Source organism: Bufo bufo, chromosome 1 (assembly GCF_905171765.1).
Source record: "Bufo bufo chromosome 1, aBufBuf1.1, whole genome shotgun sequence".
Lineage (NCBI taxonomy): Eukaryota > Metazoa > Chordata > Amphibia > Anura > Bufonidae > Bufo > Bufo bufo.
The window spans coordinates 679,586,972-679,597,675 of record NC_053389.1 but is presented as its reverse complement, the minus strand read 5'-3'; positions in this window follow the sequence as shown (position 1 = coordinate 679,597,675).

The window sequence follows — 10,704 nt, the reverse complement described above, 5'->3', positions numbered from 1 at the left end:
GCCAGAAATAGTCTTGAGATTTTTTTGTACCCTGCACAGATTCAAGACACCCAGCAAAGCAGCCCCAAAACATAACCGAGCTTCCTCCGTGTTTCACATTAGATACAATGGGGGAGATTTATCATAACTGGTATAAAGGAAAACTGGTTTCCCATATCAACCAATCAGATTCCACCTTTCATTTTTCAGAGCTCTTTTGGAAAATGAAAGGTGGATTCTGATTGGTTGCTATGGACAACTCAGCCAGTTTTCCTTTATACTAGTTTTGATAAATCTCCTCCAATGTTCTTTTCTTTGTATGCTTCATTTTTGCGTCTGTGAACCGAGAGCTGATGTGACTTGCCAGAATTCTCCAGCTTTGTCTCATCTGTCTAAAGGACATTCTCCCAGAAGCTTTGTGGCTTGTCAATATGAATTTAGGCACATTCTAGTCTCTCTTTTTTATTTGCTTTCAACAGTGGTTTCCTCTTCGGTCATCTTCCAATAAGTCCACTTTGGCTAAGATAGCAACAGATGGTGTGATCTGACTGATGTACCTTGACCTTGGTGTTCACCTCTAATCTCTTTGAAAGTTGCTCTGGGCTCTTTGGTTACCATTAGCATTATCCGTCTCTTCAATTTGTCATCAATAGAGTTGAGCGGACACCTGGAAGTTCGGGTTCGACGGGTTCGGCCGAACTTTGCAAAATAGTTCGAGTTCGGGACCCGAACTTGACCCCGAACCCCATTGAATTCAATGGGGACCCGAACTTTGGAGCACTAAAATGGCTCTAAAAAAGTCATGGAAAGGGCTAGAGGGCTGCAAAATGTGGTTAAGAGCATGGCAAGTGCTCTGCAAACAAATGTGGATAGGGAAGTGACTTAAAATAACATATAATACGTAAAAATAAAAAATTGTAATCTTGAACTAGGAGGAGGAGGTCCATATGAAGTAGGAGGTAGAGGAGACGGTGGATGTGGCAGTGTAGGTGGAAGCGGCGGTGGAGGAGGTAGCCAACACTGGTTTTAGTTTTTTATTTTATTTTATTATTATTTTTTGTTTAACTTTGGGTAGACGCCCACCTAACTAACAGACGGATGAAATTTTTCTTTTCAGTCTCACTGGGCTCAGGGCAGGGTACAAAAATGTTGCATTGCCCCCCCCAAAACAAAAAACGCTGTAGATTGCTGACTTCACACCAAGTGCAGATATCAGAGTCTTTCCTATTCTCTCCCTCACAGCAGCAGCATCCTATCCCTACAACTAGTAAGAGCAAAGTGACGTGCAGCGCTACGTGACTCCAGCTTATATAGAGGCTGGATCACATGCTGCACTTAGCCAATCACAGCAATGCCATTAGTAGGTATGGCTGTGATGGCTTCTAAAGGCACACTAGTTAAACGCTTCTTGACTGGCTGCCCTGCAGCCTTTCAAAAAGCGCCATTGAATCGCCGAACATCAAAAAAATGTTCGGGTTCAAGTCCGGGTACAAAAAACCCTAAAGTTCGGTATGAACCCGAACTTTACAGTTCGGGTTCGCTCAACCCTAGTCATCAATTTTCCTCTTGTGACCACAACCAGGGATGTTGTCTACAGTCTCATACACCTTAAACTTCTGAATAACATGTGAAACTGTAGTAATAGGAACATCAAACTGTTTGTAGATGGCCTTATAGCCTTTACCTTAAACATGTTTTCTGTAATTTTCTTTTTAATCTCCTTAGCTTTCTTTGGTCCATGTTCAGTGTGGTACCCACCATGATACCAAACAGTACAGTGACTAATTTTCACCCATTAACCACTTCCCGACTGCCCATTAAATAAACGTCCTGGGCGGTCGGGTTTATCTCTGATCGGACGTTTCTGAATGTCATTTCAGAGATGGCAGCTGCACGCTAATCATGCAGCTGCCGAGCAGGGAGCCCGCTGTCAGTGACAGCAGGGTGCCACAGAGAGAAAGCAGGGACCGTTCCTGGGTGTCCCTGCCTTCTAGATCGCTGTATACACAGCGCTCAACGAGCGCTGTGTATACAGATCAGTAAGCGCCATGCCGCTTCCTGTACCGGCCCGCTGGTCATGTGACTGCCGGGGGAGTGCAGGAGCTGTCGGGTCTTCCATAGACCGCGATCAGCCCTGCATTGAGGGTGTACAGTGCTGTATTATGCTGTACAGCCTCTCTGGGGGGGTGCATTTCCATTGTAACTGGGGCTACTATGTCAGCCCCAGTTACAGGAGAAATTAATAGTAAAAGAAAAAAATAAATGAAGTTAAATATCCCCCAAAGGTCTTGTTTGACTTTTTGGGGGACACAAAGTGTAAAATAATAAAAAAAAATAATAATTAAGTGTTTAGAAAAAAAAATAGACTTATTTGGTATCACCGCATCCGCAACAACCAGCTCTATAATAATATCATATGATCTAACCCATCACATGAACGCCGTAAAAAAAATAAAAACATTACGCCCATTTTTTTAAATAAAAAATAGACATATTTGCTATCGCCACGTCCGTAACAATTGGCTCTACAAAAATATAACATGATCTACCCCATCAAGTGAACGGTGTAAAAAACCCAAATAAAAATTATGTCAAAACAGCTTTTTTTTAATCACCTCACAAAAAAACATAATATCAATCAATCAAAAAGTCGTATGTACCCCAAAATGGTAGCAATAATAACGTCACCTCGTCCTGCAAAAAAACAGCACTCACATGAGACTATAGCCAGAAAAATGAAAAAAATATGGCTCTAACAAAATGCCAACACAAAAACGTGATTTTTTTTCTAAAAATGTTTTTATTGTGTAAAACCTAGACATATTTGGTATCGTTGCGCCCGTAATGACCATATCTATAAAAATATCACATGATATACCCCATAAAGTAAACAGTATAAAAAAAATATTGAAAAATGACACCAAACAGTTTTTTTTGTGACTTCACCTCCCAAAAAATGAGAAAAAAAGCAACCAGAAAGTCAAATGTACCCCAAAATGGTGCCAATAAAAACTACAGCTTGTCCCACACAATATAAGCCCTCACGCAGCTCATTCAACAAAAAAATTTAAAGTTATCACTCTTATAAGCAGAAAATTCCATGTTCCAAATCCAGACGCCGCTCCCTCCCTTCTGAGCCCTGGCGTATCCCTAAATAACAGTTTATGACCACAGTTGGGGTGTTACTGTATTCAGGAGAAAGTTAGTACCAAATTGTGGGGGGATATTCTCCTATCATCTTTTGTGAAAAAGAATGTTTGGGCCTAAAGCACCATTTTCTTGTAAAATAAAAAATTTAAATTAATTTTCACACCCAAGTGTTAAAAATTCTATGAAACACCTGTTGAGTGAAGTGCTTGCTACAACCCTTAAAAATTCCTTAGGTGGTCTACTTTACAAAATGTGGTCACTTTTTGGGGGTTTTGACTGTGGGGGAACCTCAGGGTCTCTTCAAATGCAACATGGTGCCCATCCCAGCAAAATCTGCCCTCCAAAAACCATATGGCGCTCCTTGCCTTCTGTGCCCTGTCCTGTGCCCAAACAGCTGTATACGACCACATAGGGGGTGTTTCTGCAAACTGCAGAATCAGGGTAATAATTTTTATTTTTTGTTGTTGTTGTTAACACTTGCTGTATTCCAGGAAAAAATCGATTAACATGGAAAATATGCAAAAAAAGTGATATTTTATCTCTATTTTGCTTTAATTCCTATGGAATACCTAATAATTAACATTTCTAAAACCAGTTTTGAATAGTTTGAGAGGTGTCATTTTCTAAAATGGGGTCATTTATGGGTTGGTTCTATTATGTAAGCTCCACAAAGTGACTTCAGAACTAAACTGGTCCTTAAAGTTGACTTTGGAAATTTTCCTAAAAATTTAAAAAATTGCTTCAAAAATTCTAAACCTTCTAACGTCCTAAAAGAATAAAATTACATTACCAAAATTATGCCAACATAAAGTAGACATATGGGGAATGTTAATTACTGAATATTTTATGAGGCATCACTATAGGTCTTAAAAGCAAAGAGATTCACTTTTGGATTTTTTTTTATAAATAAAGGTAAAACATATTATCTCAAATTTACCATTAACATGACGTACAATGTGTCACGAGAAAACAATCTCTGAATGGCTTGGATAAGTAAAAGCGTTTCAAAGTTATTACCACATAAAGTGACACATGTCAGATTTGCAAAATTAGGCCTGGTCAGGAAGGGAGTAAATGGCCCGGTCTCGAAGTGGTTAAACAGGCAGACTGTCTCATTATAAGTTGGAAGACACCTGTGATGCTAATCACAGGACACACCCTTTCAAATAAGTGTTTTCAATTCCACTATTGAGATCCATCATAGGATCTCGATAGCGGAAGAAAACGCTTCAGTTTTGTCCCTATTCATTGTCAAGCAGCGTTTTTCTGTCCACAATGTGGTGCGGAGCAAGACACAATAGAAAACGGATCCGTCCCCCATTGACTTTCAGTGGTGTTCATGACGGATCCGTCATGGCTACAGAAGACATAATACAACTGGATCAGTTCATGACTGATGCATACGGTTGTATTATGGTAATGGAAGCATTTTTGCAGATCCATGACGGATCCGCAAAAAAACGCTAATGTGAAATTAGCCTTAGTTTAAAGAGGACCTTTCATCGGTCCAAACATTGTAAGATAATTATCAGGCTACATAGAGCGGCGCCCAGGGATCTCACTGCACTTACTATTATCCCTGGGCGCCGCTCCGTTCGCCTGCTGTGTCCTCCGGTATCTTCACTGAATTGGTTCTACTAGGCCGAGTCTGCCCTGTTTCAAACTGGGCGTTCCTGTAGCGCTGTAGCGCTGTCTAATCGCAGCACAGATCTCACAGCCAGGGAGAAGGCACGCCCAGGGTGAAACAGGGCAGACTCCGCCTAGTAAAACCAATTCAGTGAAGATACCGGAGGACACAGTGGGCGAACGGAGCGGCGCCCAGGGATAATAGTAAGTGCAGTGAGATCCCTGGGCGCCATCTATGTAGCCTGATAATTTTCTTACAATGTTTGGACCGATGAAAGGTCCTCTTTAACATGTTCCTATGGTCAAATTATTTTCAATCTTTTTTAGGAGTACCATCATTTTTGTCCAGAAGCAAAAACAAACAACCTTTTATAATAATAACATACTAAATGTCCTGTAGCAGGCAGAGCAGGGCGGGTGGCCGGACGGAACTCACTGACGTCACTTCATTCATAAAGTAGGCAGCGCAGGCACGTGACATCAGTGAGTTATGCCCGCCCTGCTCTGCCTGCTACAGGACATTTAGTAAGTAGTACAGATGGGGCTGGGGATCGGAACTTCAATTAAAGTTATTATTATAAAAGGTTTAGGCAATAAAGCAGTGAGTGAGCGGCGGGGCCGGAGTACAGTGACCGCACCGCCCCGCCGCATTTGGTTTAGCTTTGGTATATTAGGGAATCTATGGATGCCACTATTATGGGGTGGAGGATATGTGGATGGCACTATTATGGGGCGGGGGATCTGTGGGTGACACATATATAGCAGCGCCATCCACAGATCCACCCCCCATAACAGTGCCATCCACAGATCCCCCTCCATAACAGTGCCATCCACAGATCACCCCCCCCCCATAACAGTGCCATCCACAGATCACCCCCCATAACAGTGCCATCCACAGATCACCCCCCATAACAGTGCCATCCACAGATCTGCCCCCCCATAACAGTGCCATCCACAGATCACCCCCACATAACAGTGCCATCCACAGATCACCCCCATAACAGTGCCATCCACAGATCACCCCCCATAACAGTGCCCCCCTCAGATCCCCCATAACAGTGCCCCCCTCAGATCCCCCATAACAGTGCCATCCACAGATCCCCCCATAACAGTGCCATCCACAGATCCCCCCATAACAGTGCCATGCACAGATCCCCCCATAACAGTGCCACCCACAAATCCCCCCCATAACAGTGCAATTCACAGATCCCCCCATAGTAGTGTCATGCACAGACCACCATTAGTTCAAAACCCACCAAAAGCACACCTTTTGGTTAAAAATATTTTTTTCCTATTTTCCTCCTCAAAAACCTAGGTGCGTCTTATGGGCCGTTGTGTCTTATAGGGCGAAAAATACGGTAATATGATTGTCTGTCCATGAACACTACAGAATGTATCATGAAAATATCTCCGGAATCTAATCTTTAGGTGCTGGAAATCTGTATAGGAGGGGAAGCAGGTGACGTGAGCTCATTATTAATATTTATCAACATTTACATTATTATCGGCCAACGTTATTATTGTTATTAATCAACATGATTATTATTATAATCAATATAAACAAGTATTCATCAATATTTACATTATCATTAGTAGTATTCATCAATATTACCATTATTAATCAATTTTAACATTCTTAGCAGTAGTCACCAATTTTCAGTGGCAGAACGATATACGACAGCTATAGAAAAGACAAAAAGCAAGGGGCAGATTGTGATTAACCCCTTCTCCCCCCCCCCCCCCCCCCCCCCCCCCCCCCCCCCCCGCAATCAGTATTTACAGTTCTCTACAAATAGTAGGTAGCAGTAACAGTAATTACTGTACAGGCACAAGGCGTATCAGGCTTGAGACTTACGTGCAGCGCTGATGGATGGCTGTAGATCCATTCTTCTGTTTGGACTGCAACTTGCTAGAGACAGCCTTGAATAGATCTCCGGTACTTGTGTAATGTATAATGTGTAATATAAGGAGAGGTGTTCTGTTCAGTCTGGTCCTGACCTTTACCCCTTTCTTCTCCCACACAAAATCAAAAGTCTGTGTCTCTCAGCCCCCCCGGAAAGGTAATTTATTAAAATGTATTCATGTAAGGTCTAGAACTAAAAGCTTTAGTTTAGCAGGGACTGAAGAAGCAGGTCATAGAGAATGGCACGGCTAGCTGAAAGTCTCAGCCCCCCTGGGATCTCAGGGAGAACTCTGATTAGATTGTAAGCTCTTCTGGGCACAGGCAACAGTTTACAGAGTTTAAAAGAAAAAGAAAAAGCAGAGTAGATATTTCAAAAAAATATTGATATGGAAATCATGCCTTTTCTCTCATCTCCAGACGGGCAGGTTGTGGTAATTTTGGTGCAGATCCTCCCCGGAGACCTACTGTATGTAAGTGGCTGTCCAGGTGTGTGGGTGGAGGCGTAGTACAGTACCTGTCTCGGTGACCTTTGGATGATCACTTTATCTCTGTGCATTATACCTTCAGCAGAAGGCTCGTTTACAGAAGAGGCAGACAATGTTTGTCTCCCATCAGTAGAATATAACAGGAGGCACCGGTGATTCATACCTCAAAGTGTTAAAGAGTCAACACCAACTATCAGTGATATTTAACATCATGAAATATGAAAATTGGGGGCAATGTTTTTTAGACAAATCCTTTCAATTTTAATAATAAACCCCAAACTTCTATGTGGAAAGAAAAGAAAATAATAATAATAATAGTATGCAATATTTATAATTGTAGATCGTAAGCCCTCGCTGGCAGGGTCCTCTCTCCTTCTGTACCAGTATTATGTATGTATACCCTATTCATATGTACATGTCATGGAATGAATGGTGCTTTAACAATAATTATAATATAATACACAATTATAACAAGAGTACAATCATCTGCATGCATTAGCACTATGTCGGGCATCTATGAAACATGGAGACACACCATTTTTGCACATACCTTCTGTGTCCCGTCCTCACGAATTGGACCGTCCCTGAAGCAGCATGGTCTCTTCGCATCTTGATGAAGCTCCTGGTTACCTCCCTGGTGAAGAACTTCTGTTCAAAAACTTGTCCCCCGGAAGCTGGGATTTTACTTCAATCACGTCAAGTTTGGAGTAAAAAAAACAAAGCCCTGACCTAAATTACACGACACAGTTTTCGATATATCTATCTCAAAGTCTAGAAAAAAAAGCCATTACTATGGAGGAAATCCTCCCTTGCATCTGCATATGAGCTGAGTACAGCTGCTTTTCTGGTTTCCCTAGGGTACTGAGCTTAACAGCAAAGTGTTTTGCACAAATTGAGTCACTGTGGGACCTTAATTCAGCCCGGGGCCTTCTATTTTCATTTTTAAGCTCATCCAGTTTCTATGGATATAGGTACTTTCTGTGGAGCGGCGGAAAGAGAGGCAAGAAAGAAGTTTTGTGTGTGTTTGTATGTGTGCGCCTTTTAATTCAATAACTGCTTTTTAAAATGGATCTGGCTTCGTGATGTAATTGATGGTTTGTTTCCACTCGCAGCCTGCCAGCCCTTGATAATTACTCCTCTGGGAGAGATGGAGGTACTGTAAGTGCAATACAGCCTTCCATCAGTAGAAGAATACTTGTTCTCCATAGCAACTGAAGGGATTCCAAAGTGGAGCTGGTCCTGATGCTGCCTGTTTCGGGAGACGGACTCAGGTAGGTTGTATAAAGCAAGGGGTCGGTTTATACTGACAAGAGGAGAGGGGGTCAGTAAAAATAAAGCAGCAACATAAAGCCCATGTCTTAATCAGGGTTGATCCCACTGGGAGCAGCCAAGGTGTGTGAGCTGAAGAAAAACAAAACCGAAACTATCACTGTAATCGCCTCAGGACGTGTGGGATTAGTTTTTCCGTACAATTATTATGAGGTGAAAATTGTGCCTGTTGTTCACTTGCCAGTGCCATGACAGCAAGGTGGTGTGGGGTTTCGCTCTGGTAGATATGGTAAGCGGGTGCAGTACAGAGGCAAAATACAAGTTCTTAACTAAACTTGAGGCAATTGCACAAAACAGCATGTAACTTTGCAGTCTTGGTATTAATTCACACACAATGGAAAGTTCATATAACACAAGTCACCTTGCTGTCAGTTCTGCCTCCAGTAGTCCACAGCAGGCTTTAGGGGGCCTGTTTCCCCAGCGTGTGTCTCTCAGCCCTCCAGCAAGGCACAAAGCCTCAGATCCCCCAAACAGAGACCTCTCTGCTGAGCCCAGCTGCCTATTTAAGGACAGCCAGGTGCTGCCAAAACCTGGACCGGCACTTAAACTCCAATCCGGTATTTGACCTCACCTGGCTGAACCCCCCCCCCCCCCCCCTTTGTTTAACTCTGAGAGGGTGGTGTAGCTGGCCAGCTAAAACCTGTCCCAGATTGCTAACATAGCTTATACAGTTAGACCTGCCAATAACCTTAATACAGTTCCTATGTTTGTGTGTTAAAGACGAAAGCAGAGTTATTTACAGTGACTTCATGTTTGGATGTCATATAACTGTTATATATATTGTGTTCACAGAAGCAGAAAAGATAATATGCCTTTTAAGATTCATTATATGGATGTGAGGTAAGCTCAATGACACAGCAGAAACAACAGAAAGCATAGAGTTAAACTGTTGTTGCTGGGCAGGAGCCTAGACCAATAGCAGCCAGCCTCACAGACAGCAGGAGTCTTGGCCAATCACAGCCAGCCTCACACACAGCCTGTGTGGGAAATTCTAAAGCAGTAGCTGCTAGAAATTATTATTCACCTGAGAGAGAAGCTGAACTTCACTAAGGGCTGTGTTTTATGGAAGCAGAGAGGCCAAAATAGGTATTTAAAACAAACAGTTATATAATGTTACTACTGTTAATATAGTGATTAGAACTGTATACTGAACCAGATATATGTGTGTTTACTTACAGTTCCACCAAATTCAATTGCAAACTACAAAGTTCACAATTCAAATTGAAATTCCATATTGCAATCTAAATTGCATACAACCATACCAGATCATATTCAACCAATCTGCAAATAGTTACTGCTAACTTCATATTGCAAATTGCGACCAAATTCAGGAAGTGAACTATTAGTTAGACCTCAAATATACCTCTCAGAGTGATCATAAAGTGCTTAAATAACTTAATGTGAGATTACAGATACTCAAGAGAGAAATATATCCACCATTTTATGTTGAATGGCAAGATTAAACAGTTGAACCACCATCTTATGCATACTGCTATTTTGTGATATCTTTTCAACACGTGTTATGTACTTAACTTAAAGTTCTGCAGAGACAAAAACCATCTGGTGACCCGGCATTCCTGTCTTTGGCCTGGCTCATCCACTTGAGAGGGGAGTAGTCGGTCACCAGGTGGAACTTTCTCCCCAACAAATAGTAATGGAGAGACTCGAGTGCCCACTTGATAGCCAGGCACTCTCTCTCCACTATACTGTCCCTGGTTTCGGCTGGGGTGAGCTTGCGGCTTAGGAAGACAACGGGATGCGTCTCCTCTTTGACTGCCTGAGACAGTACAGCACCAAGGCCTACTTCGGAGGCATCCGTTTGTACCACGAACTCCCTCTTGAATTCGGGCATCACCAAAACGGGTGACCTACACAGGGCCGACTTCAAAGCGGCAAAAGCCTCTTCCACCCGATCATCAGTGAACGATTATTGATTTTTGTCCCTTCACGAGCCGTGTCAAGGGCGCGGCAAGAGTAGCAAAGTGGGGAACAAACCTCATGTAATAGCCCACCATTCCCAGGAATTACTTTATTTGCCTAGTGGTGACAGATCGGGGCCAATTCCATATCGCCTCTATTTTGTTCACTTGGGTTTTGATGACTCCGCGCCCAATGACATACCCCAGGTACTTAGTCTCTTCTAATCCTATTGCACATTTTTTTGGGTTAGCGGTTAGGCCAGCTTTCCGAAGGGAGTCCACTACAGCCTGCACTCTGGGTAGGTGACTTTCC